General features: G+C 39.6%; 1 pseudogene; it reads right to left on the bottom strand.

Annotated features, from left to right (window-relative positions):
• Window positions 1-11,248: 11,248 nt before the first annotated feature.
• Window positions 11,249-15,178, bottom strand: LOC143106841 (hydroxycarboxylic acid receptor 2-like; annotated as a pseudogene).
• Between the last annotated feature and the right edge of the window lie 2,849 nt (window positions 15,179-18,027).

The raw sequence follows: 18,027 nt of genomic DNA, 5'->3' as shown, positions 1-18,027 counted from the left end.
ACCATCAGAATTGTATAAATGTGATTTCACTTTGACATTAAAAAGGGTTTTTTGTAAATTATTGTAAAAAATTACAAATGAAATTGATCAAGATTCCATTTATAAAACCAGTAGCCTAACTAAGGAAATATCCAAGGGCAGTGAATACTTTTTATAGGCACTGTATATCTGCCAAGGTGATGTATTTCATAGAGGAACATGTGAGTCGCCTGTAACCTATTTTTGGTATTTGTGAGGGTTCAATAGTCATTTTGAATGTAAAATGTTCCTGTTTGTTTACATTTTATTGTGCCTTGTCAACTCTGTCAGATGGACTTTACATTGTTTTTATTTCATGGGTAATTTTTATACTTCTAAATATCATTGTTCATTATGAAGGTTAAAAACAAAACCTTAAAATCTATAGAACCAAAACTGTATGCATTAAACACTGACTTGTCTGACTTTAGATTCTGAAATTCTATGTGTCTGATGGTGAAAATCTTCAAAATATTTTGTAAACCAATCAGTCGAAGGTCAAATGATGAATTGTAGTAGAAAACATGTCAGAATGTTTTAATATCTTGAGGCACATGTTTTAATATCTTGAGGAACAGAAGCATGTAACCTAAAAACTTAAAGGAATTATCCGGAGTAAAATGCACTTTAGATCGATTTCCGGATGATTGGGGGTACATACGTTGAGTTGACATCAAAATTATGTCATTCAGATGTGTTTTGAGAAAGTTCGATTGTACCGTTTTCAGTCACAACTCGTAGCCTGGAAGTGAGCGGGGCATTTCAATTGCGCCTACAAAACGCTATTTTTATACCTCTTCTACAGTTCCAAACAACATAACACTTACGTGGTAGTGAGTAGAGGGTCCCTAAAGCCAAACCGAAGTATCCCGAGGTCTTTATGTGGTCGAATAGAGAGTCCAGAATGAATTTCATCAAGCCAGTACCTTTCCGGAAATGTTGCCATCTTTGCCGCCACCTTGAGGGGAAAGTCCGTAGGAGTCTTATTGCTGTGTAACACGCTCTGGAAATTCACAATAGAGCGTGTCAGTGACGCCACTTCCACTTGCCTCCATGGGACCTATCTTTCAAAAAATTTTGAACGCCAGACTATGGCGAAAAAGAAATTATTTTCTGGTCCCGGTTGACTTGTGCCTTGAATTACCCATATGATGTTTGTCAATTTTAAAGACAATTTTTCATGTAAAGACATTTGCAGTTTGTTTCGTAACTATTCAATTACAACATTGTGAAAGATCGTAATTCCAACGACTACAAACCCATCAGTCGCGCTAGTGACGTTAGCTCATTCACAGCCACACTAGATTGTACAAGCATACCAGCAACAGGTCTTAATTGGGCTTTCCTTGCCGATGAAAATACCATGAGTCAGAGGATTAAATACATCAGGTAAGTTGTATTCGTCCATAGACTGTACATTAGATACTGTTAAGTGACATAGCAGGCAGCAAGATGCAACGTTAACTAGCATAACAGCTATCAGCTAGCTTCTAATCTTATCGTTTCATTACGTTGGTGACGTACATCGTTCGAGACGAGAGATGTAGTCCACTGAGCGGATTCGTACAAAACCAACATAACTTTTGAAGTCTATGGAACAACAGTACTTTCTTGACGTGAAAAATTATCTTTTAAATTCACACACATCATATGTGAAATTCGTGGCACAATTCAAATGGGACCAAAAAATAATTGTTATCTCCCGTTCATATTTTTTTGAAAGACAGGTCCCTTGTAGCGGAAGTAAAACGGAAGTCACTGGGACACTATTTCGTCGCCGTTTAAAAAAAAAAAAAAACATAGTCCAGTCCATACAACTTCATTTCAATTTCGATAATTCCTTAAGGCAGGCAGGCAGTTAACAGTTAGCGGGCTGGGCAGCATCCATTTACCCAGTGGAAGTTGGATGCAGGGGTTTTATGAGCAGGTCGGCTATTCAGCTTCTCAGAGCTGCTGGAACGTCTGCAGAGGGCCAGCAAGGAGCTAGCAGAGGAGGCAGAGAGAGCTAGCTACTGGCTGTGGCTATGGAGGAGAGACAACACATGGGCCAGACACCCCAATAGGGTCAGCAGCAGGGAGACATCCCTATACAACCAGAGATGTACTGGCTAGGGGGCGAAACATCAGTGAAAGGTGCTACCAGCTAAAGACCCTGTAGCTGACCCCAAGTGCACTGGAGGAAGTGAGACAGGCAAGATGCCATGCAAGTAATTTACATTACAGTTATATTACCTGCTAACTTTGGTCATGCTACAGGGTACCATTATGCTTTACTATTTGTAACATAGTTGCCATTAGGCAGTTAATGTAAAATGATGAAATACCAATAATAACTGTTTACACTAAATACATATTTGCAATAACATTAGGCTATTAGTAAACTAGCTAGACTTCAAGAAATAAATTCGCTGATTTCTTCAGTCGTTATAAACCATTTTCAACGACTTAATATGAACACAGTTTAATCCATAGACTGTATACAGTCTATGGTTTAATCAATGTAACAAATGAAGTCTAAAATGTTTTGTCACAATGCTATTACAAATACAGAAAGTTCTACTAACTTACATTTTGTTTACATTTTGACCAATAGTGAAAATAGTTTGACAGGACAAACAGGACAACAAACAGCAGTACAAACTGTGAATGGCACAGGCATTTCGAAATGGGGTTCTTTTCTGGGGCCAACTGTACAAATGATTGTGGAAGTTTTGAAATCACAGGATTACCATGACCAAATTGTCTCAGTGAGCGGCGTGACTCGCCAGCGTACCCAAACCTAGCACAGGCATTTCAAAATGGGGTTCTTTTGTGGGGCCAACTGTACAAATGATTGTGGAAGTTTTGAAATCACAGGATTACCATGACCAAATTGTCTCAGTGAGCGGCGTGACTCGCCAGCATACCCAAATCTAACACATACAGACATGAACAAACTAATAAACAGTAAAAATAAAAAATCCATGTGCTGGACGGAGCGGCATGACTTGCCAGCGTGAGCGTACCCATAATCCAGTACACTTATTTGAAATAATTAGGTGATAACAAATACTAATAAAATCTTTTATATATTTTTGGGGGGGCTTTTTTATGCCTTTAATGTGACAGGACAGTGGAGAATGACAGGAAGCGAGTGGGAGAGAGAGTCAGGGTGGGATCGATCCAGAAAGGACCACGGGGCGGGAATCGAACCCGGGTCACCGGTAGGGCTATAACGATATACATTCGAAACCGAAATCGCGACATTCATATCCACGATACTGTGTCGCGTGTGAAAAGGCAGAATCGCGACACACCCTTTCTAGTGTTTCACGCAGTGCTTTGCAGCTTACGCGGCCGCAAAAGCAACCACATCTCCCGCTTTACTTATCGGTAGCCTACATTGTCCAAAAACAAATAAATAAATAAATAATAATTTCATACCTCTCCTTGCTTTCATTGTAGACTATGTGTGCAACTTTACCAAACAGTATAGAAGTAAACCCCCTCTCCTTGCCCCGCTCTCTCTCGCGCTCCCTCCCTCTCCTGCTCAATGAACACGCGCGACTTAAATAAAACATTCACAATCGTGAAAGCAAGGACGCATAGAAGACGACTAGCTAAATTGCTATTAAATCCGCTTAGCATCATCAGCGTGCTGCACATATTTTTTTTAAACTCTTGCATTGAAGTTGACTGATCATCTCAATACCAACGTTTCCCAAAAGGGCCTGTCCCAAGGAGAACAAGTATTACCTTGAAACTTAAACACACATGGGGAAACTGAACAGTCCAATCAGTAGACTATGATAGCATAGTTGGCTAGCTTAGCCTACTTTGTTTACAATATTTCCAGGCTTCAACCAGACAGCTGAATTAAAGAGTTGTAACAAAAAATAGTAGGCCTAGGCTATAGGCTAATCTGCATAAAGTGTGCTGTCATAAATATCAGTCATTCAGAAAAATATTTTTAGATCAGGATATAAAATAATAGATATATTATATTGTAATCCTCTGGTGTTCTAAGGGAGGCTATTAAAATGATATTTAATAACAAACCCCCCCCCCCCCCCCCCCCCCCCGAGTTCCGAGTTTTGGTCAACACCCTCAGACTTTTTTTTATAATGATAAAGATCAGGAATAATTGTGGGTAGCTAAAACTCAGAGGACCCCTTTAGCACTTCTTAGTGCTTCCTCATGCCATGATACCTTTCTAGCTCTGGTAAGTTTTTCATATTTTGTGTATTTAATATCCATCTATTAACACCTGGCATCATGTCACAACCATGTGTCAACACCAACCTGACCAAAATGTACCATTTGTGTAAGATGTTCTGTAATAAAGGCTTAATTGGTTAAGATTATAGAAATCACAGGAAACATATGCTAAAAAAACAGAAGCTCCTGTAAGAAATACATGTGATATAAGAAGAAAATATAGTATTTTGTCAACACTGTCAGATGTCAGTACCATCAGAATTGTATAAATGTGATTTCACTTTGACATTAAAAAGGGTTTTTTGTAAATTATTGTAAAAAATTACAAATGAAATTGATCAAGATTCCATTTATAAAACCAGTAGCCTAACTAAGGAAATATCCAAGGGCAGTGAATACTTTTTATAGGCACTGTATATCTGCCAAGGTGATGTATTTCATAGAGGAACATGTGAGTCGCCTGTAACCTATTTTTGGTATTTGTGAGGGTTCAATAGTCATTTTGAATGTAAAATGTTCCTGTTTGTTTACATTTTATTGTGCCTTGTCAACTCTGTCAGATGGACTTTACATTGTTTTTATTTCATGGGTAATTTTTATACTTCTAAATATCATTGTTCATTATGAAGGTTAAAAACAAAACCTTAAAATCTATAGAACCAAAACTGTATGCATTAAACACTGACTTGTCTGACTTTAGATTCTGAAATTCTATGTGTCTGATGGTGAAAATCTTCAAAATATTTTGTAAACCAATCAGTCGAAGGTCAAATGATGAATTGTAGTAGAAAACATGTCAGAATGTTTTAATATCTTGAGGCACATGTTTTAATATCTTGAGGAACAGAAGCATGTAACCTAAAAACTTAAAGGAATTATCCGGAGTAAAATGCACTTTAGATCGATTTCCGGATGATTGGGGGTACATACGTTGAGTTGACATCAAAATTATGTCATTCAGATGTGTTTTGAGAAAGTTCGATTGTACCGTTTTCAGTCACAACTCGTAGCCTGGAAGTGAGCGGGGCATTTCAATTGCGCCTACAAAACGCTATTTTTATACCTCTTCTACAGTTCCAAACAACATAACACTTACGTGGTAGTGAGTAGAGGGTCCCTAAAGCCAAACCGAAGTATCCCGAGGTCTTTATGTGGTCGAATAGAGAGTCCAGAATGAATTTCATCAAGCCAGTACCTTTCCGGAAATGTTGCCATCTTTGCCGCCACCTTGAGGGGAAAGTCCGTAGGAGTCTTATTGCTGTGTAACACGCTCTGGAAATTCACAATAGAGCGTGTCAGTGACGCCACTTCCACTTGCCTCCATGGGACCTATCTTTCAAAAAATTTTGAACGCCAGACTATGGCGAAAAAGAAATTATTTTCTGGTCCCGGTTGACTTGTGCCTTGAATTACCCATATGATGTTTGTCAATTTTAAAGACAATTTTTCATGTAAAGACATTTGCAGTTTGTTTCGTAACTATTCAATTACAACATTGTGAAAGATCGTAATTCCAACGACTACAAACCCATCAGTCGCGCTAGTGACGTTAGCTCATTCACAGCCACACTAGATTGTACAAGCATACCAGCAACAGGTCTTAATTGGGCTTTCCTTGCCGATGAAAATACCATGAGTCAGAGGATTAAATACATCAGGTAAGTTGTATTCGTCCATAGACTGTACATTAGATACTGTTAAGTGACATAGCAGGCAGCAAGATGCAACGTTAACTAGCATAACAGCTATCAGCTAGCTTCTAATCTTATCGTTTCATTACGTTGGTGACGTACATCGTTCGAGACGAGAGATGTAGTCCACTGAGCGGATTCGTACAAAACCAACATAACTTTTGAAGTCTATGGAACAACAGTACTTTCTTGACGTGAAAAATTATCTTTTAAATTCACACACATCATATGTGAAATTCGTGGCACAATTCAAATGGGACCAAAAAATAATTGTTATCTCCCGTTCATATTTTTTTGAAAGACAGGTCCCTTGTAGCGGAAGTAAAACGGAAGTCACTGGGACACTATTTCGTCGCCGTTTAAAAAAAAAAAAAAACATAGTCCAGTCCATACAACTTCATTTCAATTTCGATAATTCCTTAAGGCAGGCAGGCAGTTAACAGTTAGCGGGCTGGGCAGCATCCATTTACCCAGTGGAAGTTGGATGCAGGGGTTTTATGAGCAGGTCGGCTATTCAGCTTCTCAGAGCTGCTGGAACGTCTGCAGAGGGCCAGCAAGGAGCTAGCAGAGGAGGCAGAGAGAGCTAGCTACTGGCTGTGGCTATGGAGGAGAGACAACACATGGGCCAGACACCCCAATAGGGTCAGCAGCAGGGAGACATCCCTATACAACCAGAGATGTACTGGCTAGGGGGCGAAACATCAGTGAAAGGTGCTACCAGCTAAAGACCCTGTAGCTGACCCCAAGTGCACTGGAGGAAGTGAGACAGGCAAGATGCCATGCAAGTAATTTACATTACAGTTATATTACCTGCTAACTTTGGTCATGCTACAGGGTACCATTATGCTTTACTATTTGTAACATAGTTGCCATTAGGCAGTTAATGTAAAATGATGAAATACCAATAATAACTGTTTACACTAAATACATATTTGCAATAACATTAGGCTATTAGTAAACTAGCTAGACTTCAAGAAATAAATTCGCTGATTTCTTCAGTCGTTATAAACCATTTTCAACGACTTAATATGAACACAGTTTAATCCATAGACTGTATACAGTCTATGGTTTAATCAATGTAACAGATGAAGTCTAAAATGTTTTGTCACAATGCTATTACAAATACAGAAAGTTCTACTAACTTACATTTTGTTTACATTTTGACCAATAGTGAAAATAGTTTGACAGGACAAACAGGACAACAAACAGCAGTACAAACTGTGAATGGCACAGGCATTTCGAAATGGGGTTCTTTTCTGGGGCCAACTGTACAAATGATTGTGGAAGTTTTGAAATCACAGGATTACCATGACCAAATTGTCTCAGTGAGCGGCGTGACTCGCCAGCGTACCCAAACCTAGCACAGGCATTTCAAAATGGGGTTCTTTTGTGGGGCCAACTGTACAAATGATTGTGGAAGTTTTGAAATCACAGGATTACCATGACCAAATTGTCTCAGTGAGCGGCGTGACTCGCCAGCATACCCAAATCTAACACATACAGACATGAACAAACTAATAAACAGTAAAAATAAAAAATCCATGTGCTGGACGGAGCGGCATGACTTGCCAGCGTGAGCGTACCCATAATCCAGTACACTTATTTGAAATAATTAGGTGATAACAAATACTAATAAAATCTTTTATATATTTTTGGGGGGGCTTTTTTATGCCTTTAATGTGACAGGACAGTGGAGAATGACAGGAAGCGAGTGGGAGAGAGAGTCAGGGTGGGATCCAGAAAGGACCACGGGGCGGGAATCGAACCCGGGTCACCGGTAGGGCTGTAACGATATACATTCGAAACCGAAATCGCGACATTCATATCCACGATACTGTGTCGCGTGTGAAAAGGCAGAATCGCGACACACCCTTTCTAGTGTTTCACGCAGTGCTTTGCAGCTTACGCGGCCGCAAAAGCAACCACATCTCCCGCTTTACTTATCGGTAGCCTACATTGTCCAAAAACAAATAAATAAATAAATAATAATTTCATACCTCTCCTTGCTTTCATTGTAGACTATGTGTGCAACTTTACCAAACAGTATAGAAGTAAACCCCCTCTCCTTGCCCCGCTCTCTCTCGCGCTCCCTCCCTCTCCTGCTCAATGAACACGCGCGACTTAAATAAAACATTCACAATCGTGAAAGCAAGGACGCATAGAAGACGACTAGCTAAATTGCTATTAAATCCGCTTAGCATCATCAGCGTGCTGCACATATTTTTTTTAAACTCTTGCATTGAAGTTGACTGATCATCTCAATACCAACGTTTCCCAAAAGGGCCTGTCCCAAGGAGAACAAGTATTACCTTGAAACTTAAACACACATGGGGAAACTGAACAGTCCAATCAGTAGACTATGATAGCATAGTTGGCTAGCTTAGCCTACTTTGTTTACAATATTTCCAGGCTTCAACCAGACAGCTGAATTAAAGAGTTGTAACAAAAAATAGTAGGCCTAGGCTATAGGCTAATCTGCATAAAGTGTGCTGTCATAAATATCAGTCATTCAGAAAAATATTTTTAGATCAGGATATAAAATAATAGATATATTATATTGTAATCCTCTGGTGTTCTAAGGGAGGCTATTAAAATGATATTTAATAACAAACCCCCCCCCCAAAAAAGAAAAATCGAGATTCGTATCGAACAGTGGGTCACAAATCGTGATACAAACCGAATCGTGAGGTTGGTGTATCGTTACAGCCCTAGTCACCGGCGTACGGTGCAGGCCCAGCCAGTTGTGCCACAGCTGGGGCCAAATAATCAGAGGTGGAAAGTAACGAAATACATTTACTCACGTTACTGTATTGAGTAGTTTTTCTGTGTATTTTGTATTTTTTAAGTAGTTTATAAAATCGGTATTTTAAATTTTACTTGATTACATTTTGAGTGAGGTATTGTACTTCGCTACATCAAAAATCCCATCCGTTACTTGAGTAAAAAAAAAAGTTAAGACTAACGAAAACAGAAAGGGAGAGAAAAGAAATCGCGCCCTAAACTAAATTGCCTAGTGATAATGATCAGCATGTAGCCTACAACAGGACATGAATCAAGCTGACGCCATGCAGTCTTTCTGAAAGTGATGGAGATGGAGCTGGATCAAGAGATGCATCAGATTAGCCTAACCTATGAAAGTGTATTTTCCGCTATTCAAATGGGTTGTCTCAGTTCGTTTTAGCACCAATGATTGCGGAGATATTCAAGCAAACACCATGGGATTTCGTGTTTTGACGTTTGTGTTCACCTTTCTTTGGAAAGAAGTTTATTAGCAGTTGTTTCCCCTTATTTTGATGTCTCTCTTTTTCCTATTTTGGCATTTGTTTTTAGTAACCTGACTTGGCTTTCTTGGAGAAAGACATTGCACCAGCAGCACAGCGGTCCACTAGCATACTAGCGATGCTCAACTAAATAAACAAATGATAGACTACCTTATGAATCGTGCAGGCGGACTAAACCATTTAGCTCTTTAGCAAGGGAGAGTGAGAGTGACCTTAGACAGTTTTCACTATGTTTTGTATACAAAATCCAGTCAGTCAAACTTTACATTTCGTCTGACATTCATTTTTACATTTAATTTGGAAGTTAAAATATTCAGGTAAAATAAATATATGGTGGAAATAAGTATTGAACGCTTAATTTTTTTTTCAGTAATTAGCCTAAACTTCCAGTGAGTCTATTCGAAATTTTCACCACACATTATATTAACACACATATAAAAAAAATCCAAACGTAAGAGTTTTGTGTATTAAAGTGGAATGACACAGGAAAAAAGTATTGAACGTGCCTACTGAAATTTCTTCAATACTTTGTGGAAAAGCCTTTGTTTGTAAAGACAGCTTCAAGACATTTCCTGTATGACAAAACTTATTAGTCGCAGTATCAGGTGTGATTTTGGTCCATTGTTCTAAACAGATTCCAGGGGTCCCTCTTGTGAATCCTGATCTTTAGTTACTTCCAGAACTGTTTAATTGAATTTAATTGAATTGGCTGCCTTCAAGTCTTTCTGAAGCTTTCTCCGAGTGGTCCTTGGCTCTTGGAATTGACTATCCTTCTGACTCCCTGGTCAGAAATATTGCGAGGAGATCCTGTGCAAGGCCGGTTGATGATGCAGTGATGTTTCTTCCACTTGGAGATAATGGCTCCCATGCTGCTTACTGGAAGATTCTGAAGTTTTGAAATGCATCTGTAACCAGTTTCATATGTTTTGTAACAATAAGGTTGCAAAGGTCTTGGGAGAGCTTTTTGCTTTTATCCATCATCAAATGTTTCTTGTGTGACACCTTGGTAATGAAAAACCTTTTTATAGCCCATCATTAAGTAGGCTACTAACCAAGCTTATATTAATTTATATTAACTACTTAGAGATTCCAGCTCGTTCCTTCCCTTTCCTTGCCTTAGTGCTTTTTCTTAGCGTGTTCAATACTTTTTCCCTGTGTTATTCCACTTCATTACACATGACTCTACTTATGGAGTTGTTTAGATTTTTTATGTGTGGATTACCTGAGTTATTACTAATGCCTGATGAAAATGTTGTGCCCCCTGTATTCCACTTTTCAAGGGCCCTCTCCTCCATTGCCCTATACTTCCCACTTTCCCCCCCTGTTCGACGCCCTTTAATCTGCTGAACCTTCTGCTCGTTTCCAAATATAAAAAAAACTCTCTGCAACTCAACATTGGCCTGCCTGCCTCAGCTGCCTGTGAGGGGCTTTTCAGTTGTGCTGGATTACTGTTCACTGCAAAGCGACCCAAGGATGAGTGCAACTAACTTTGAAAATCAACTACTGCTTAAACTTAAAGGAGAACTCCGGTGATTTTTCACATAGATCTCCATTTCTCAACATCCTTTATTAGGCAAGTACCTCCACTCGGCGGCCATATTGCAACACTTTTTGGGCACTTATCGTGCATCTATTTCGGCAGAAATGCGTGTGCGTAAGGCTTCACGACACCAATCTTGCTCCAGCAGCGAGATCACAACAGATGATTGGCACGATGTCTTCACAGCACACCACATGATTGGCTCAATGTATTCACATGTCAACGTTTTGCCACGGAAGGGTTGTGATATGTGTAGACAACTGCCATATTGGCGTTACAAACTAACCCCATGCATTACTATGGAGGATTTTTTGAGTGCTGTATCTCCTCATTAGAAAGTCTCTGGTACCCACCCGCCCCCCCCCCCAAAAAAAGTAACTAAGTAACTTTTACTTAAAGTACATTTTAAATGAACTACTTTTTACTTTTACTTGAGTACATTTTCAGATCGGTATTTTAACTTGTACTTGAGTAATATTTCATCAAGGTATTGGTACTTTTACTTGAGTACAATATTTTCATACTTTTTCCACCTCTGCAAATAATAATAAAATCTTAATATATAATAATGAAAAAAAAATAAAGCAAAACAGGTAATTCACAAAACAATTTACAAAACACAGACACACACACAAAATGAAATAAAAATAGGCTAAATCATGGGCATGGGTGACTCCTGGCAACTGAATCGCAATTTCGGCCACAACATGGGGTGCTCTTGAACGTCCAACTACCAGGTCTGAGCTCTGGAAACATGGGTTCGCTGTTGCTCTCCAGGTAGGGTAAACATAGAAGCCATTCTGTGTTTTCTGTTTCCGCATTTCCGTTCTGGCCGCCGGGTGAATAAGGCGAATGGAGCCTTTCCAGATCCATTCTCAATTTCAATTGAGATTCGAAAAGTGGCCTGGTGTTAACCAGGCTAGTGAAATTCATTGCGCAATTCATCTCTGTCAATTTGACACCCATTCATATTTTTCTTAGGACCGGAAGCCGGAGGGCGGGACTTAGGCACTCTATACAGGAGCAGTTTATGATATGGCCTCACTCCAGCTGTCAGCTCTCATGGACTTCAGCTCTTGCTGGATGGTGGATTGAGTTGCTCTCCTCTGTGTCCTGTCCGCAGCGCAGGGCACGGGGCAGAGCACCCAACAGCGCCCTCCTAAACATGGTGCTGGAGAAGACGTAGATGATGGGGTCCAGGGCAGAGTTCAGGAAGTTCAACCCAAAGGACACAATGGTGATCTGGGTGAAGGTGTAGAAGGCGTTACAGTCACATGGGCGATACGAGCGGATGACCAACACCCCGATGGTCGTCACCGTGGTGGAAGAGCAAACCATGAACAACGTGACAATAACGACACACACTCTCATCGCCTTGCGCACCTTGGCCAGTTTTCCCATCTGTCGCTTCTTCAAGAAGCTGGAGATCTGGATGGAACAGAAGAGCAGCATGGCCAGTGGGAGGATGAACTCCAGGACTGCCAGGCAGAGGCGATTCTAAGGTCTAAGCAAAAATTCCTAGGGGGCCCTACCAACCAGTGTTCATCATCATTATGTTAGTCTATAAATAATCTGACACCAACGGAAATTTATGAAATAAAACCTTTTTTTTTTTATTCAAATGTTCCAAACATGAAAAACCTTGTTTTTTTGACAATATAAATGTAAAGAATAAAAAAGTTAATAAATAACTAAAAATTACTTCAAAACTCCAATATAAACTTTGTACAAAATATAAAGTATAGAAATTAAATAGTTTTATTGAGGTCCTATACCCAAAATTAGTAATTCATTTCTCTTAATGAACTCTATTTTTATCTCCCCTTTCAATATTGTGAATAGTAAATGTGGGCATTACAACACGAGGCACTAGGCTACTATAAGTTTGGCATTGATGGACAGTTTATCACGGAGCCTGACTTATTGGAATTATTTCCTTGGATAAAGTCTTAACTTTTATTCTTAAATGGGCTACTTGGTTGACCCATCCCCTGACAATGTTACAATGTTTATTGTTTGCCTACAACAAATATTAGCATGCAGAGTAAAAAGCGAACTACAGGAGTTGGAGCTGGGAGAAAAATAGCTGGGCCTATAAAGAGGAATGGAAAGAAAATGTTGCGTTCACCCTACCTGGATTCACAAATGCAAAGCCTGTGTATCTGATAGGCTATTCTTTTCAAACAGTGACAGCGTTGTTGCCTATCAAACCACACTACGAAACGCAGCGGCACCTTCAAGGTGGTCTATCTGCTCCAAGCAGAGGCACAAAAGCGCAACATTGAAGCGCTGGCCGAGGGAGGGAGTTCATGCGTTAATGTTTATTATCTTCTAGCAAGTGTCTGTGTCAGTTTAAGGACAAAAAACGGTGCATCAAAGGGTCAAATATTAGCAGCCAGAGAGAATCGTTGATAACAGAACAAGTGACTATGTAAAATTACAAATCTTTGGCGGCACACGATTAATGCGATTTAAAAAATGAATGCGTGCTTGGTCCTCATCGCATTGGGATTAATACAAATGCAAACATAATGTTAACCATCACCTTGCTTAACTAGTTGTAACTATCGCTAGCTAGCTCAAGTATTTTGTCATTTAGATGTAGCAAACCATGTTCAATCTTTCTGTCAATTAGCATTACTATAACTTCATTAAATCAATGGCAAACTTCGATGTTGATCCGTCATCAATTTACACCCTCGATTGATGTTTACCACAGTAGCCTAAACATGTGTGGATTATTTGAACTCTTTTGAACACAGATCCGCTGTTTATATGCTATATCATACATGTACAGATGTACTGTTTGCGCACGCAAAATCACGTAATCCATCATTCCATCTCTATGGACGAAATTCTCGAAATTCTTGTCGCACCGGAAAACACGCTGAGACCAAGTCTCGGGGCACCCCAGCAGCTTGGGGCTCCAAGCAGTTGCTTGCCTTGCCTGTTGACAAGGTGCACCTCTGCTGCCAGGATACGGTATGTACCCACCAGGATGGTGGAACCGTCCTCCTTGTATGAAAGGAAGAATAAGCACTGGGTATTGTTGCGGATGTTCTTGATATGGTTGAATGCCAGCATGGGAACCCAAGTGCTGATCACCAGGAGCCAGACAAACAGCAAAAGAAATGCAGCCTGCTGCTTGGTCATGCAGTTAAAGTAGTGGTGAGGATGGACCACCTGGAGCAAGAGGACTGTGATGAGAAAACGTTTGATAAAGTCACAGTCCTGTCTTCTTCTTCAATCAGATTATGTTTCAGAATTAGTAAAAAATAAATTAGCATGATCTACTGAATGTGGTCTGGGCCCTTAAGCTCTATACTGCTGGATTCAGTGGAAGACACATGCCCAAGGGGATATCCCATAAGGTGACACCTATTCACATTCAGAGAACATTTGTAATCATGCCATTTTTAAAAGTCACACACACACTCTCTGGATTGACAAAGTCATTATTACTACAGTTATTATACTGTAGTTATAATATAATTAACTATCTTATGTATCAATAATTGATTGCTATGGCAACTATTTAGCAAACAATTACAACCATTTATCATTAGATTTATTTAGCAAACGATTTTGTCTCTCAAATATAATTAACATAGCTAGCTTCTTGGGTAAAAGTACCGGTAAGTTACTCCTGGTTGAAAATCACTGCTTCAACATTTCTAGAACACTAATCAGTTTGGTATTATCCTGTATCCTGTGATAAATATGTTTGACATGTTGAGAGCTCAGTGTGGACATGACATAATAATAGTTTCCTCACCTTAAAGTACCGGTTAATGGCCACCAGAGTCATCAATGCAATGCTGGCCGAACGACTGGAAAACATCAGGAAGAAATGGATCCGGCACAAGCCATCTCCAAATATCCAATAGCCCCTAAGAAAGGTGTCGATACTCAATGGCAGACTCACTAGAACCAGGAAGTCTGCAATGACCAGGTTGAAGAGGAACAAGTTGTTGGGGTTCCAAGCCTTCAGTTTAAAGCAGAAGATCCACAGGGCGAGTATGTTTCCCAGCAACCCCAGTATGACATCAATGGTGAAGAATGTTAAGATCACGCCTTTCAGTTTAACACCGAGGTGTTGGGAGGTTTGGCTCTGAGAGCATTTTTGGAAATGAAAATGACAGAAGTTTAGTCAGGATTATTAATAGCAGTCAGGGTTGTTAATAGCACTCCACATCACTCTTTTAAATAGGAGTGAGGGGAGTATACATGACCACAGTGACAGTGTCACTTCCTCTTCTCACCTTCTACCTTTGATGTAAAAACTTGTCAGATTGTGTCCAATGTTGTAATATAGGTACATATAGGTACATATCAGGAACAGAAACATGTAACCTAAAAACTTAAGGCAGGCCATTAACTGGCAGGCTGGGCAGTGTCCATTCATTCACATACACAATACCCACCTCAAGTTTCTTCAGAATTTTAACCATCAGTTTCTTGAGAACTTGAATTGAATCAGTTTCTTGAATCAGCAGAATACATGGAAGCCATTATGTGGTTCCCTTCAACATTGCTCAAAAAGTTGCCTCATGTATCATCCATGTATAGCCTATGCCTGTTGGTGTCAATATAACCCATTTAGCAGTTACACAGTACCAAGCTAGTTAAAAACCAGCTAAAAGGGTCTTACTAATAGCTTTACATAGTGCAATATCATTCTGGGCATGCATTGACAGACTTCACTGATGTCAAAGACTTCATTCTCTGTCAGTGTATCATGAGTTTGAAGCCGTTATTATGACTGCCGCGCAGCGAAGCTTATTTTTACTAGCAACAGGGCTAAGTAAACAAACATTTTGGCCTTATGGCCAAACTCTCTCCTCTCTCTCCAAACTCTCCTAAACGCGCAAAATAGGAGTGAGGCAAGGCTCGAATTACGTGGGAGCCAGAGGGAGCCGAGCTCCCATAGAGTGAGCACTGGCTCCCATGAAAGCAACAAAGTCAAAAACCTGAGGGGGTCTCTCATATCTGAAGGTGTCTGGCATTGTAATTTAATCTTAAACAACCGCTCATTATCCATCCCTGTGCGATCTCTTACCATTAAAGACGTTAAATTAAAATATAAGCTACTACGGGACGTAGACCTACACTACGCTCTTGAACGCAGCATGACACTTCACCACCACACCACTAGACTATATGAGCAAACCGTATCGATTTGACAGCACTCGCAAATCTGAAGAAGTCACCCTGCTTTGATGTGAGTGTTTTTTTGCATAGGTGTTCATTGGGCTAGCCTACGTGGTTTGATACGTGCTGAAAAGTCCTGTTTGCTGTTGAACTTGCGCTTCACCTCAAGAGCGTAGGTTTGGTCTCAGCTTTGGTGGGGACACATCCACAACTCCGGTTGTCACGATACCAACATTATTGTTTCAATACCAATAGCAAGTGAAGAATCTCGATTTCGATACTATTGCGATTTTTTAAAATTTGATTTGGTTTGTGTGATTTGTGAGATCATTCACATCAGTGGCAATCATAGAATTTGATTGACCCTCCACACACACACACACAGAAAGTGATGGTTGTCATAGGTTTCTTTTTCATATTTTGGAATTCATATAAACTATACATTTATATTGATAATTATTTATGGTATTTTATGATCTGCATGATTACTAATAGCTAAACATATTTAGTAATTTGATTACATCATATTGATATTTAAATTATTGGGCTACACTTGTACATATCACATTTGGTGTGTAAATCTAATTGCCTGTCACTTTTAAGAGGAACTTGAATGCTGAAAAATAGTTTCGCAAGTGCAAGGATATGTGGATTCAATTCATCATGTTTGCGATGTCATTAGATAAAATAAATGTAAAAAAACCCCAACTAGTCAAAGAAAATATTTCTGGGATGAGATCATAGAAGAGATAAGTCTCTCACAATGTTAATTTCTATGAGTATGGAAATGCACCAGTTTATCTTTTATTTCTTTGCATTGTGCAGGCTACATTCACAAATACATTAGCCTACATAAACAGAATATAGGAACAGGGAAATGTCTCGGCTCCATTGTTTATTGCGACTGCAAGATTGGTAGCCCAATTAGCCTAACAGTCAGTGATGGTGACTTAAGCCTATGTGACTGTCCATGCGGCACACCCTTATTCAACATGACTCCTAACTTTGGTTGAAAGATTACAGAAGCTGTTAGCTGTGACAATATCCTGGGTAATATCCTAACAGCTAATGCTATTTTACACAGTAAATTCCGCATTTGAAAGCCTGGTCACCAGTTGCCAGTTTGTATGGCTAATTATTTTGCCTAGACTGCAATGAAAAAGCTTCATATTTTTGGGTGACAAAGCTGATCTACAAACCACAAAAAGGTTCAAACATGTACATGCTGAAGAGCAATGGGAATATCACAATGTTTTACTCTGGCCTTTTTTGGGATAGGCTATGTATTGGCAGACAGCCCTAACTTACCGTTGTCGTTGACACACCCGCTCGCTTGACTGCCGGTGCAAACAAGTAGGCCTACAGTAGCCTGTGCTTTGACACTCTCCGTGCGTGTACAGTAGCTACTGTAGCGTGCATGTCAGATAACCCTTCCCCCTCCCCCTCTGTTTTTCAGCAAATCATATGAATTATATGACGACATTTCTTGTACTGTTGTGCTGGCTGTCGGAATGATCAGCACCACAAATAAGTTCGCTAAAATATTGGTGGGGAGAATTTTGTCATCTTAAAATATTGATTAGGATTAGTCCTTAGCGTCCCACCCTAAATCTACGCCCATGCTTCACCTATTCTATGTTGATTGACAAAGCCATAAATTATGGCCCATAATGCAGCCTACAATGATTGTGTTGTCTGATGATCTAGCTATCCTCTGCCATTCAGAGCTCCGGAAAGTTGCCAGCTATTTTGAAACACCTGTTAGCAATCTCTGATGTCGGAATATTCAATGGCTACCCGACAATATCTCAGTGCAAACTCCAAAATTGTTTGTCTATTAATTTTCCACGGTTCAACACATTAGCCTACTAGAACATAGTTTGGCTGGCTTTATTCATTTCTGCCAGTTAGTGCTTTTTCCCCTGTGTATAAGTTACACTACATGCATTATTGTGTTTGACACTGAGGATAGCCTATCTGAGACGGTGGTCTGGTTTAAATGAGTTACGTTGTGAAATTGAGAATGGCACAGACTAAATCGTTTAGTCTATTTCTTTGTATTGTGAAATTGAAATGAGATATGGACTATTATAATCAATAATATGTTGAAATTAATTAAAAGTAATCAATTTCTATGAAAAATCTATGT

The sequence above is a fragment of the Alosa pseudoharengus genome, unplaced genomic scaffold (genome assembly GCF_046254945.1).
Source record: "Alosa pseudoharengus isolate Yale_2024_CS ecotype anadromous, Long Island Sound unplaced genomic scaffold, YU_APseudo_1.1 YU_APseudo_1.1_scf_6, whole genome shotgun sequence".
Lineage (NCBI taxonomy): Eukaryota > Metazoa > Chordata > Actinopteri > Clupeiformes > Clupeidae > Alosa > Alosa pseudoharengus.
This window is presented reverse-complemented; position numbering and strand designations above follow the sequence as displayed.